The sequence below is a fragment of the Chiroxiphia lanceolata genome, chromosome W (genome assembly GCF_009829145.1).
Source record: "Chiroxiphia lanceolata isolate bChiLan1 chromosome W, bChiLan1.pri, whole genome shotgun sequence".
In the NCBI taxonomy this organism is placed as follows: domain Eukaryota; kingdom Metazoa; phylum Chordata; class Aves; order Passeriformes; family Pipridae; genus Chiroxiphia; species Chiroxiphia lanceolata.
In genome coordinates this window covers 3,779,022-3,792,329 of record NC_045670.1, presented here as the reverse complement: position 1 = coordinate 3,792,329, position 13,308 = coordinate 3,779,022, and the positions used below count along the sequence as shown (strand labels likewise).

Below are 13,308 nucleotides of genomic sequence, written 5' to 3'. Positions count from 1 at the left end.
CCTATCTGTAAGCAATTGGAACATTGATTCGGTCCTATTCTGGTGGGCTGGGGTCTGAATCCGCCTCTCCCCCTCATAGGGTAGCTATGACTTCTACCCCTGGCATTTGTGTCTGAGAGTTTTGTGTTTTGAGCAGTCACTACTACTGCTACGACTCGAGCAATTCTTTTGTCTTCTCTTTTCTTCTCTTCTTTTTCTCTGTTATTATATACCTCCCAGGCCTCATTCATCAATGTTTCTAAATCTCTGTTTGCTGGATGTTTAAGTTTTTGCAATTTCCTTCTAATGTCAGGAGTGCACTGTCCCATTACTAACCCCAGCAGTTGTTGTCTCCCTTCTTCTGATGCTGGGTCTAGGGGTGTATATTGTCTCATGGCGGTTCTGAGTCTGTCTAGGAATTCTGAGGGGGTCTCATCTTTTCCTTGTCTAACATCATACAAGGCCGCCCAGTTAATGGCTTTAGGTATTGCATTTCGCAGGCCTAATGCTATTAGTTTCCTGTATTGCACTAGCAGCCCATAGTGAATTGGATTGTTCGGTTCCCAGTCTGGATTACTACTTGGAAATACTACATCCAACGCTTCGGGCAATACGGTGGCATGAGCTTTCCCTGTTTTTAACACAAGTTCCTTCTCCGTTTCCGTTAATTCTGATAACATTACATCTATATCGTCCCAGTCAATGTCTAGGTTCTTTGCTAATAATTCAAACCTCCTAGCTACCCCCTCTGGATTTTTCCTAAAATTCTTTGCTTCTTCTCTCCAACTGTTCAAGTCACTTGTCGTAAATGGTACTTTTATCCGTGCCTGCTCTCCTGCAATGGGCATTATCCGTCGGAGGGGAGCTATTGTATAACTTCCCTCGACCCTCTCTTTTGCTTCTTTTCGTGCTACAGACCTGGTATAATGTGGGTGACTAGTCCCCTCCCCGGGGTCTTCCTCTTGGGCCTCTGTGTCCACTCTATTCTTTCTTTTTTTCTTTTCTCTTTCCTCGTTTCGGTTCCTCGTCCTCGCTTCCCATTCCTACACGATCCTCTTCTGCCAATCCCCTTGCATGGTTCAAGCAGTCCAACCGCCTCTCCTTTTGGATCTGGAGGAGACACTGTTGATGCTCAACCTGCCCGGGGCTACACTCTTCGTCTTCCTCTATTCCTCTAGTATCCCTTTTATCATCTATTTGAATTACTATGTTTAATCTCTGTGGACTGTTTTCCTTTTCCCCCTGAATTACAGTGTCACTACCTTCCTTACTGCATCTCATCTCGGGGAAATTATCCTTCCTTCCGTTGCCCGCTGATCTCGGTGGGCTACTTTCGTCCTCATAATTTTCAACTCTTGGTGTGCTACTTTTTATTCTACAGATTCTTGGACCTTGTATGCTGTCTCCATTCCTTGGTGTACTGTCATCTTTATCTCTACTGTCTTGTGATTTAGGTGTACTACTCTCTTCCCCATGATCCCCCGGTCTTGTCGGGCTACTCTCTCCTTTATCAATTTCTGACCTGGGCGGACTGCCTCCCTCTCTGAAACTTGCTAACCCTTGTGGACTACTCAGTCCCTGCGAGCTACTTTCTCCTTGGCGACTCTCTGATTTTGAGGGGCTACTTTCTTCCCAATACCCGGTCTTAAATCCCTTCAGTTCTAATGAAATATCTCCTAATAGACTAGTGTCTTTTTCACCCTCTTTCCGTTTTGGTAGCGGCACCCCGTATCCTGGTGCATAGGGTTGATACTCCCATAGGCTTACTTCACTTTCTCTGTCACTGTCTCTTCTTTTTAGTTTAAGACACTGTTGTCCGATACTACAGGCGTCGCAACAGCGCTCTTTCGGCCTCAGATTTTTCTTATCCTTTTCTAAAGCTAAAACCAAAGGGTCCTGTGGTGCGACATTTACCCCACATTCCCTCTGCCACTCAGGTTTGTTCCTTAACGTAAAAAACATATCGCAATAAATCACTTCATCCCACTTGCCTAGTCGACGTAGGAACAACATAAGCTGTAAAATAGTGTTGTAATTTGTTGTCCCCTCAGGTGGCCATTTTTCGTCATCGTCTAATTTATACAAAGGCCACCATTGCGTGCAGTATTTTAAGAGTGTCTTTTTGTTTATATTTCCCCCTGGGGCTCCCCCTAGATCTCTCCAATGCTTTAAAATACATCCTAAAGGGGTTTTCATATTTATGTCCTTGCTTTGCTGGTTTCCCATTATTCTTATAGGGACTTAACTATGCGGCAATAGTAAAGTTTTATGGAAGGCGGGGGGTTTACCAAGCTAGTACATCCTACCAGATCCTCTTGCTATACGAGCATCGGTAATATGCCAGCCGACCCAGGGATTGTGCTTCCAGACCGGTGCCCAATTAAGGAAATCTTCTACCACCAGAGGGTCGTATCCCAATCTTCCACTTTCTTTTTCTAATTTTCTTATGAACTCGCTTATGTGATACTCTATTATATCAAGCAATTCTTGTCTCTGGATTTGTACTTCTATGTCTAGCCGGGCTAGACTTCCACCAATATATTCTACCTGAGTAGCTTTCAGTATGTTAGTGAATTGTACTTTAAACTGCAGCACCTTTCTTATTCTATTCCACCGCCTCAAGGTGTTCCTTACTTTATTCCAGCACTTCATGTACACAATTTTCCAGTCGCTTCGTCCGTTTCTGGCCTGCCTCCTCGCGGAGAACAGGAACCGCAGAGCAGGACTCCCACTCGCTTCGCAGCGATGCTGCGTCTCAGTCACACTCACACACGCTTGCACACTTAATATAAAAACTTTCCTACCTTCTGGTTTCTATCTGAGTAATTTACGTCACCACGCAAGGTCGCGAGATGGCGCCGCAGACCGTGAAATACGGGTTTGCTGTCGGCTGTCCGATTTATGTTACAAAATCACAGGATGCCGCTGCAAACTATAAAACACATTCCTTACAGAAAATGCAACCAAGATGTTACAAATACTTGTCTATGCGTATGTTGACAATAGAATTTTACCCACTTAGTTTCTGCTAGATCTTGATTCGACCAGCAGCGTATACAATGGAAATTAAGGGTCCGGTTAAGCGCTATCTCTTGTGTTCCTCTCCGACCCAAAATATATTTTCCGCAATTATTACACAAGGTTCTAATATACAGTGAACAATAACAAAAGGGACAAATCTTAATCCTAGGACTTAAGCGCACTGGTAAAAGCTTATTCACTTTTACAGAACTGAGATTGCAATCATTTCCCATGTAGGGATGTAAGACGTCTTACGAAATGTGCTATTTTAAAAACATTTTACAAAGCAATACATAATTCCAGAAGACGAGCAAACCACTACGAACAGTGATTAAGATGTCACTAATGATAGAACTCTTTCTGTACCCTTAAGTCTCAAATAGCATGTTACAGTTTCTTTTACTCGCTAGCATAAACCAGCGTAGTTCGTAAGAGAGACTCTCAATATATCATTCCTGACTGCTGCATTCCAGGAATTCTCCAACAGTACAAAGAGTTCCCCGGGTCCTAAAAGCCCCTAAAAGCACTCCCAAATCCTTGAACAGTCCCGGAAAAGTTAAAAAAACATCAATCCTTCAAATCTCTAAATCAAACACACTTTTAAATGCATCAGTAGACAATATTTTACCCAACACAGACAGTGAACGAGGGAAATCAGAGTGAGAACACATTCAAGCAAGACACCAAAACATAACCGGCATCACAAAGTAAAGACAATTTTACACTGCAGTGTCGGGACTCTAACCCGATCAGAAAAACTCCTTCTGGGGTTCTTCTGGCAGGACTCTAACCTGCTTCTTTCGGTACCTGGGACTCTAACCCAATACCTGGGACTCTAACCCTTTACCTGGGACTCTAACCCAGTACCTGGGACTCTAACCCTTTACCTGGGACTCTAACCCAGTACTTGGGACTCTAACCCTTTACCTGGGACTCTAACCCAGTACCTGGGACTCTAACCCAGTTGGGATTAATGCCGAGGCGTCCCCCGGCTTCCCTTCGGGAGGTAAGTCTTACCCACGTTAATAAAGCGCTTTGACTTAAAGTATAAAAGAACAAATACCTCTTAATTTGGAGCAGGAAGTTCTTGTCCTCCAGCGCGCGTAGATCCAAGGGGTCTGGGAGACTCTGCCGACAAAAATCCAGTCGGGGGCCCTCAGAGCGTCCCGGCCCCCCGGGTCTCGGCTCGGGAAGACCCTCACTCTCCTGTCTGGCTCGCCAAGATTGATGCCAATTTTTGCCCCAAAGAAGGCTCGGAAGAACTGCTCAGAGACAGAATTTTCAGTCAATAAGCAGGAGGTATTTAATTTCACGACCGGGGAACAACCAGGTCACCCTGGACAAACTGCTCCGCTCGAGAAACTTACAATTCAGCTTTTTATACACTTTTTGCCGAGTAATTACATCACATATTATGAATATTCATTATCTTGCAACATCTACTTTTAATATTCATATCAGGCGGAGTCGAGGCGGAGTTGGAGGCGTGGTCTCTAATTTGGGGAGAACTTTGGTGGGAGTTCCTGTCGTCCTTCATCATGAACTCGTGTCCTTTTCACCATCATCTTCATAAACTTTTGAACCCTTCCTAATTTGGGTAGTTTCCTCGTGCTTTTGGCAGGGGTTCTCAGTATCTGGCAAGGGTACCTGATTACTGGGCTTGTCCCCTTCCTTATCTCCCTTTGTGTTTCTTCCATATGTCCTTTTTTGTGTGTGTTAGCATTTTTAGTTCTTTCTGTCCATGCTTGTGTTCCCTCATGTCAGAGTGACCTGTATTTTAGTGAATTTATTGCCTCCACTATTTCTTAATAATGAGTTCTCTATGCCTTGCTTAAAGCTTATTCTGCGTTTAACTCTCTCTAATCCTTACACTGCTCTATTAACTTTTCGGGTTTTACCTGGCTTCACTACCATGACATAAGTATTTACAATGGATCAAATCTCTTCTCCCCTCCAAATAAAAGTCCAGGAGGGAAGTAGGAAAAGATCCTTTTCCACTCTCAGAGTAGCAATGTCTCTAAGGTAGCAGGTTCTCTTCTTCTCATGCAGCAACCGTAGCTGGATCTCTGCCAGTACTCACGAGGGGGTATCCAAGCCCCTCGACCACTCGTCTTCAAGCGAGGGTCTTATCTTCCGTGGGCTGCATTCACCCAGACAACGGTCGTGTCACCACGGTCATACCACGAAGCACGGGGTTCTTTGTGATGGTCTGTATCTTCAGGGGATTGAAGTCCCCTTTGCAGAACTCTGTGCTCTGTTTCAAGTTGCGGGGGGGGCCAAGGTCACCCCCTCTGCATTCCTTCTCGGAGCTTTTCAGCTCCTTTCTGCAAGTGCTGTAGCACTTTAAGACTCTTTCATGTAAGAGTCCATCATCCTCCTCCTTCCTCGGAGGTCTTAGAGGGGTATGGGGTTTTATTTCAGTTCTTACCCCAACTTCCTCTGTCTCTCTGTAGAACCTAATTCTCTCTCTGCTGATGTCTCTCTCTCGGCTTTCTCAGACAACTCTGTGTCTTCCTTGCACAGTTGCATGTTTGTTTCTGCTGCTTCTCCAGATCAGTTCTTATCTGTTGGCTTTCAGTCATAGCCTCTGTTCACTGCTGTCTCTGCCGCTGCTCACTCACGGTGGAGAAAACTTCTTTCAGCTTTCTAGTTACAGGCACCTAACCCAGTCTAACACTGTTCCAAGTCCCTGTAGCCCCCAACCAGGGGCTGGGGGGCCAGAGTCCCCCCAGGGGGGCTCCTGCTTTCACTCCTCATGACTCTACAACATGGCTACTTCTTCTACAACAACTACAATTACCTTCTCTTCCGTTCTGCTTGTGATATTTATATTTTGCAAAAGCACTCATTGGGTAAAAACCTCAAGGGCCACCACCCCCTGGGGTTTTACCATTTTATAACTTCAGGGGGGAAAACTGAACCCTAACCATAACCCTAACCCTAACCCTAACTCTAACCCTAACCCTAACTCTAACCCTAACTCTAACCCTAACCCTAACCCTAACTCTAGCCCTAACCCCAACCCTAACCCTAACTCTAACCCTAACCCTAACAACTGACCTTCCACCCAGGAAAGAAAGCCCTGACCATCCGTCTCTTGTGTGTAGTTGGTGTGCCACTCTCGACACTATGTGGACAGTAAGAGGTTTCTGGGTGGGTACCCTTTGTCTGCGAGGAATCTTCGTCCGTATGCAATTTTGGGAGTGGGACTGGCAGTTGGATCCCATGGCTGGAAAAAGCAAAAAACAACCCTTATCCCCAGGAAAGAAAACCTGGAACCTTTGACTTTCTGGTATGAATCTGAAAAATCGGTCCGAGAAACTGTTCAGAGACTTTTTTTTTTATCTTTAAGCAGCAAGGTATTTGTTTATTCAACGTTGGGAGTAAACCAGTTCTACTTGCAAGTGCAAAACTAAGCCATTTTATACACTTTGATACATGGTTACATCATTTATTATACATATTAATAAGTAGGCTAGTCTCTGGGCGGAGTCTTTCCAGGCATGCGTCGCCTGCTACTTTGGGGGTCTTCTGCTCAAACCTTCATCCCTCTAGTGGTTGACATGGACATCTTCCTCAATTTGACCTCTTCAATTAGGTGACCTGAATTCTACAAGTTTGCAAAATCCTGGCTCTGGGCCTTCTAGATCTTATTCAGATATCTAGTTTACCTAATTTATTACTGTGTGTGTACTACTCCTATTCTTTCTATAATAAGACCTTTGGTCCAGTGAGCAGAACAGAACATGATATTAACCAGTGCTCCTAAAATGTTCTTCTAGCAAAACAGTTATTGAGGTTTCTTAGCAGGTCAAGATATCTCAGTTAACTCTTTTAGGCCTGGAGCCTGTTTCAGGTACAGTTGGTGGTCTCACCAAGACTTTCGATACCATGAGCAGAAAAGGTCTATGGTAGATTTTGGAACACTTAGATTGTCCCCCCAAGTTCCTTAAAATGATCATCTCACTCCATGAGGATCAACATGGCCAAGTCAGATATGGCAATGCACTTTCTGAGGCCTTTCTAATAACTAATGGTGTGAAACAAGGTTGCGTTTTCACACCAACCCTATTCACAGTCTTTTTCAGCATGATGCTCCAAAGGGTCACGGCAGACCTCGATGATCAGGACGTTATCTAAATTTGATACCGTACTGATGGAAGCCTTTTCAACCCAAGGCGACTGAAGGTCCACACTAAGGCCTTAAACCATCTTGTCCGGGAGTTGTTTTATGCTGATAACGCTGCCCTTGTCGCCCACACAGAAGTAGCTCTGCAGCGTTTAACATCCTGCTTTGCAGACGCTGCTGAGCTCTTTGGGTTGGAAGTCAGTTTACAGACAACAGAAGTTCTCTATCAACCTGCACCTCAGGAAGTCTTCCATCATCCCCATTATCACCATTGGCAAATCAGAGCTCAAATCAGTCCAGCAGTTTATTTACCTAGGTAGTCTCATCTCCTCGGATGGTAAGATTGACGGAGAGATAGACAACAGGTTAGCAAAGGCATATACTGCCTTCAGAAAGCTTCATAAAAGAGTTTGGTGAAATAAACACTTGAAGAAAAGTACAACGATCAGTGTTTACAGAGCCATAGTGCTGTCTACTCTCTTATATGGATCTGAATCATGGGTTGTATACCTGCGACTCCTAGAAACGCTTCCATCAACACTGCGTCCGTACAATCCTTAACATCCGCTGGTCAGAGTATGTGACTAACATGTCTGTTCTAGAACAAGTAGCAATCGCAAGTATTGAGGTCATGTTGCTGAGAACACAGCTGCGTTGGGCAGGGCACATCTCAAGGATGAAGGACCATGGCCTCCCTAAGATCATGCTTTATGGTGAACCTGCCACTGGCTGCCACATGAGAGGAGTCCTGAAGAGAAGATACAAGGACTCCCTGAAACAACATCTCAACCTTGGCCATATTGATCAACATAACTGGTCTACTCTGGCCTCCAATCGGGAGGTCTGGAGACACACTATCTATAACGCTGTTGATGCATTTTGTAAATGTTAATGCTAACCCTAACCATAACTAACCTTAAGCTGAACCCTAACACCAAACTCTAACCTTAACCCTAACCCTAACTAACTCTAAACCGCACCCTAAACCTAACCCTATGTCAAAACCCTAACCCTAACCCTAATCCTACCCCTAAGTTTAACCCTCCGTCAAAACCCTAACCCTAACACTAACCCTAACTCCAACGACTGACCTGCTACCCAAGAAAGAAAGCCCTGACCCTCCATCTCTCGTGTGCAGTTGGTGCTCCACTCTCGGAACTACGTGGACAGCAGTAGGTTTCTGGATGGGCACCTTTTGTCTGGGAGGAATCTTCGTCCGTATAGAATTTTGGGAGTCGGGAGTGCAGGGCTGAAAAAAGCAAACAACAGCCCTTATCCCCAGGAAAGAAAGCCTGGAACCTTTGGTTCTGTGGTGCAGTTGGTGGGCCAGTCTGGACACTCCATGGGTAGCAAGAGCTAAGTAGTAAATCATTGCTATTATGTTTGAGGGGTAACATATAATTTTTTTGTTTGCAAAGGCAATTATGAAAGAAGTGTTTTTTACCCTTTTCTTTAACCAAAAAGTTAGTTGTAAAATCTTGGTTTTCAAAAATTCTAATCTTTTCCTACTCTGAGACAGGGGCAAAAGATATGAAAATGTATATTTCTTTAGGTTTGAGAGATTGATAGACTAGTGGAAGGTCTTTAGTGTAATAGCAGGGCTGTGTTTTTATGGTTTTCTAATAGTGTGTGTAAATGCATCGGTTTTGTTTTAAGGATAGGCCACTGTATTACGGATTTAGGGTTATTTGTTTTTTTGGGTTGTTTGTGAATTTAGCTGCAATAGCACTGCCTTTAGGGAAAGTTTGCTGTCAATTGCCCCTCTCCTTGACTCTGTTCTACAGAATGGGTGATTTTAGTGGGTCTAATGGAAACAGAGTTAATGTCTGGGTTATTGGTGGTTATGATGTCTCTGTTTTACTTTGGGATGCTAGTTTAAGAAAACTTGTTAAACAGGTAGATATGATTCTTACATCTGTTCTGTTGATAAAAATGTTTGATATTTCTGTCTTTGTCTCCCATTCTAATTGTTTACTTTGGGTAAAGGTTAATTTATGCGTGTATGTGTTCTGAATGGGTTTAGAGGTGTGTATTATCTGTGTCATTTGTTGCAGTCCAGTAGGACATCTTTGAGCTTGTATTATGTGAGGGACTTGTTTGCTTCGCTTTATCAAAGCTTTTGCAGCAACTGTGTGTAAAGGGTTATGTGTTTCTGCAGTTGAAATTGTAACTGGTTGTTTCTTTGCTACTTGTTTAGGTTTGGCTTTCCATGTTGTGTATGGCATGTTGGTAAACAGCATTTTAAAATAGTGAGAAGTAAATACTTGATTTAAGGCCACTCCTAGTATTTCTGTCCTTTCCTGCAGCAACACAAAAGAACCTTTTATAATTGCAGATAATTTGTTAATTAGTAAGGTTGTCTTTTTGTGACTTAGAAAGTTAAATATGGTAGTTGATAGCTGTATGTCTACTGTGCTTTGTGGTGTTACTTTTAGATCGTTACCTGTGTCGGTGGGTGATCTGTGAAGTCCCAACTGAGATTCTTGCAGCACAAAACCAAGGACTACTAGTGTTGATGCCTTAAGCCCCTAATGGTTTTTTATTTTTCTAATATTTGTAAGACTTGTAAGTTTTATAAGTAGGTTTTAAAAGCAACCTCCCCCCCCTTTTTGTCCCTTGTTCCTTTCCCTTTCTCCAGTACCCTTGTTTATACATTCCTTAACCCTCTTACCCCATTCTATGCTCCCTATATCAATCCTACTCCTGAAACCAGTAGAAATGTTTAGTCTTTTGTCAAGGCAAGGCCTAGATGGTTGACAGAACAGCATATCTGGGCCTAAACCACAGAATACGGTCAAGAATTAGGTAACTATGTACCCTTTGTGCTCTGATGATGGTGAAGGTGATGAAGTAGGTGGTCCCGAAATGCACCCCAGACCCATTTTCAGGGGGTGGACCCTGGGGCGGACCAGAGTAAAGGCCATAGGGTGGACACATCTGGGATTGGATGGATGGTATTATAAAATGTAACCTCTCGGGCACAGGGGCGTGCGTCTTGTAACATCTTAACCTTGGCAAATAAACCCTTTCTTATCTCACCCCTAATTTACTGCTCTGGAGATTTTTTCAGCACCTAAATCCCACGGCAACATGTTGATAGGATAGTTAATATGTATACTGTCCATTTTAACATCGGTAGCTTTGGTTTCACTGATGGTCTTGACTCGGGTAGGCATATGCTCCATGCATTCTCCCAGTCTGTATTCTACTCTTCAGGTTGAAGTAGTAGCTGTAACCATGTCTTCTGCTCTTCTTTTTCTGCAGGATCTAAAACTGCTTGCCTTTTTTCCAATTCTCTCATCTCGCTGAGCTCGGTTTGCCACAGTTCGACTAGGATTTCTAGGGAGTTGTTCTCTTCTTCTTCCTTTATCAGGCTGTCTCCGGCATAGAAGCTACTCTGAGGCTGGCAGGGGCTGTGGGTTGGTTTCTTGGTAGGAGTGTCACGGTGGTGCTTTAACAGTTGTGCATTCGTTGTGTGTTGGTTCCGTAACTGGTGGTGACAGAAGAGGCACTTTCACTTCTGCCTCGCAGCAGGAGTAAACTAGTTGTGTCCATGTAGCTGCGTGGTCGTTCTGCAGCGGTCTCATGGCTGCTGGGCAGCTAAAGGGAGTTAGCGGATCCCCCTGACCCCCGTAATAGCAGTTTGTCCTTTTCCCCCCCCGGAGAAATGCCTGAACACGGCGGCGGCAGCGGAAGTGAAGGTTTCACTTCCGCCGCGCAGCAGGGGTAACATGGCGGCGTTTTTGTTGTTATTTGCTTTCCGCATGTTGATTGCGCAACCGCCGTGGGCTGGAGAGGCACCCCCACCTCTGCCCCATGGCAGGAGCAAGGTGGTTGTGCCCCTTCTGCCACGTGGTCGCCCCGCAACGGTCCCGGAGTCGGGGCTGCTGCATAACCTAACAAAACTAAGGTGTCTCCCTGACCTTCATGGCAGCTACCCGTGCACTGTACCCCCATCTCCACAGTTGGCAACAGGCGCGAGCAGCTCTACCGTGAATCCGGTCGGAGCGGCAACGGTCCCAGTAAACATCAACACGGCTGGCTGCACAGTCGTTGCAACCACCCCGGTAGCCCCGCGCCATCCAGTGCGCGGCTTCGTGGCGGCTTCGGTCGATAGCAACCCCGCTGATGCAGTGGCTGGGATGGCCGTGGCGGGAAACCCTCTGGCTGCAGGCATGGGGGGGACGCCGGCGAACGCAGCATATGGCTGTGTCGTGAACTCAGCGCCATGCGTCTCTACACCACACGCTGCCGTTGCACTGTTCTCCCCAAGGGGTCCCCCTCCCCCTATCCCCCCCCCTAACGTGCACCCCCCCACACCATTGTTCCCATGCCATGCGGTCGGTAGGGGGGCAGGGGTTGAAGCGGGGGGGGGGGGGGGGGGGTGAGGGGAAAAGAGGTTGGGGGGGGGAGAGTCTATTTTCCTGGGTACATTTGCCTTTTTGTAATGCACATTTAAAACTATCATAATTTCTTTCCATGCAGTTAGATTTTTGAGAGCGTCCATTTTTCCTTCACTGGCTTTTTCAATGAGTTTGCTCCATATTTTTCTCCAGGATGATACTTGATAAGGTCCAGTTAGAGGTAATGTAGGTTCATGCATAGAAATCCACTATAATAAGTCCCACAATTTACTTTCTTCTATGTTTCTGTTCTGTTCTTTTAAAAAATGGATGATTACTTCAGCTTTTTATTTAATTTCTGGAGAAACCCTCTGTGGATGGGTAAGCCACCCTCCCATATTCACCAAAGTTTTTTGGTTACCTCTGTGTGCTGAAGCTCTGTTGTCCCCTTTTCATCCTTTTTTCCTTCCTTTTTGTCCCATTTTGCAGAGGTAACCCAACGCGCTAAATTCTTCATTTTCTTCCTTTTGGTTTTGGCGAAATGGACACCCTCAACAGGCACCCCACAGCTTTACTGCTCCTGGTATCCAATGCCTGTTGAAGCCCCTGTAAATCGGGCAGTCACTTAGGTTGTTGTATGAAGCACGAATGCCGCGGCTGACACCATCAAGTGCCAGAGCAGAAATAACTTTAATAAACAAAGTAGCAGTTTAAATAAAGTGTTAAAACGTGTCACATGATCTCTTAACCAATAAAAATCATTGAGCATGCGTGCAAGCCCGGAAAACTACAAATCCCATAATTCCTTATTACATACTTCCTGCCACACCAACCCTAAAAAAACCTAAAATACCGTTACTCTAAACCTAACCCTATCCCTAACTCTAACACTGACCCTAATTGTAAATAACTCTAAACATCACCCTAAACTTAACCCTACTTCAAAACCCTAACCCTAACCATACCCTAATCCTAACCATAACGACTGACATTCCACTCAGGAAAGGAAGCCCTGACCCTCTGTCTCTCGTGTGCAGTTGATGCACCACTCTCGGAAATACGTGGAAGCAAGAGTTTTCTGGGTGGGCACCTTTTGTCTGGGAGGAATCTTCGACAGTATGCAATTTTGGCAGTGGGACTGGCAGTTTGAGCTCAGGGCTGAAAAAAGCAAACAACAGCCCTTATCCCCAGGAAAGAAAGCCTGGAACCTTTGGTTTACTGGTGCAGTTGGTGGGCCAGCCTGGGCACTCCATGGGCAGCATATATAAGTGTTCCTGGGGGTTATATACTGACTCCCCTTTTTTTTTGCCTTTGGAGCATATTTTTTGTGTGTGGTGTGCTCTTTTTGCCATTTTTGTCTTGTGTGGTATGTTGTGGAATGGAATTTCTTCTGATTTGTGAGATATGTTTTAGTTTTTGTTGAATAACATACAGGATCATTGTTTGTGTTTATGGTTTTTGGAATTTCTGAAATTGCAAAACAATTATGTTAGTATTTGGTAGCATCTTTTGTTTTTTTCTAGTGTGCGTTGTTGTATTACTCTTTTTGGAACATGTGTGAATGGATGTGTATTATGTAAGAGTTAGATTTTGTGTGACTAACAAGGAATTATGTGGTGTGTATTTTTTCAGGTAAATGAGGGGTAGTGAAATCTTGAAGGAAGGAGGCTTCGAGATGCGAAAGTAACTTTGTAGCATAGCATGAATCAATTATAACATTCATAGGTTAATTACAAAACAGTTTAAATGTCTTATGTAAATGAGTAAGTTGTAAAACTTATATAGAGTCCTGGTCCATGGTTTGTACCTTATTGTTCCATTGTCCTCTTTTGTTTG

At 44.5% G+C, this 13,308-nt stretch overlaps 1 long non-coding RNA gene across 1 annotated transcript in view; it reads right to left on the bottom strand.

The window, feature by feature from the left end:
* The window catches only part of LOC116780009, an 893,112-nt gene that overhangs the window by 34,106 nt on the left and 845,698 nt on the right, over positions 1–13,308 (bottom strand). The window lies entirely within an intron of this gene.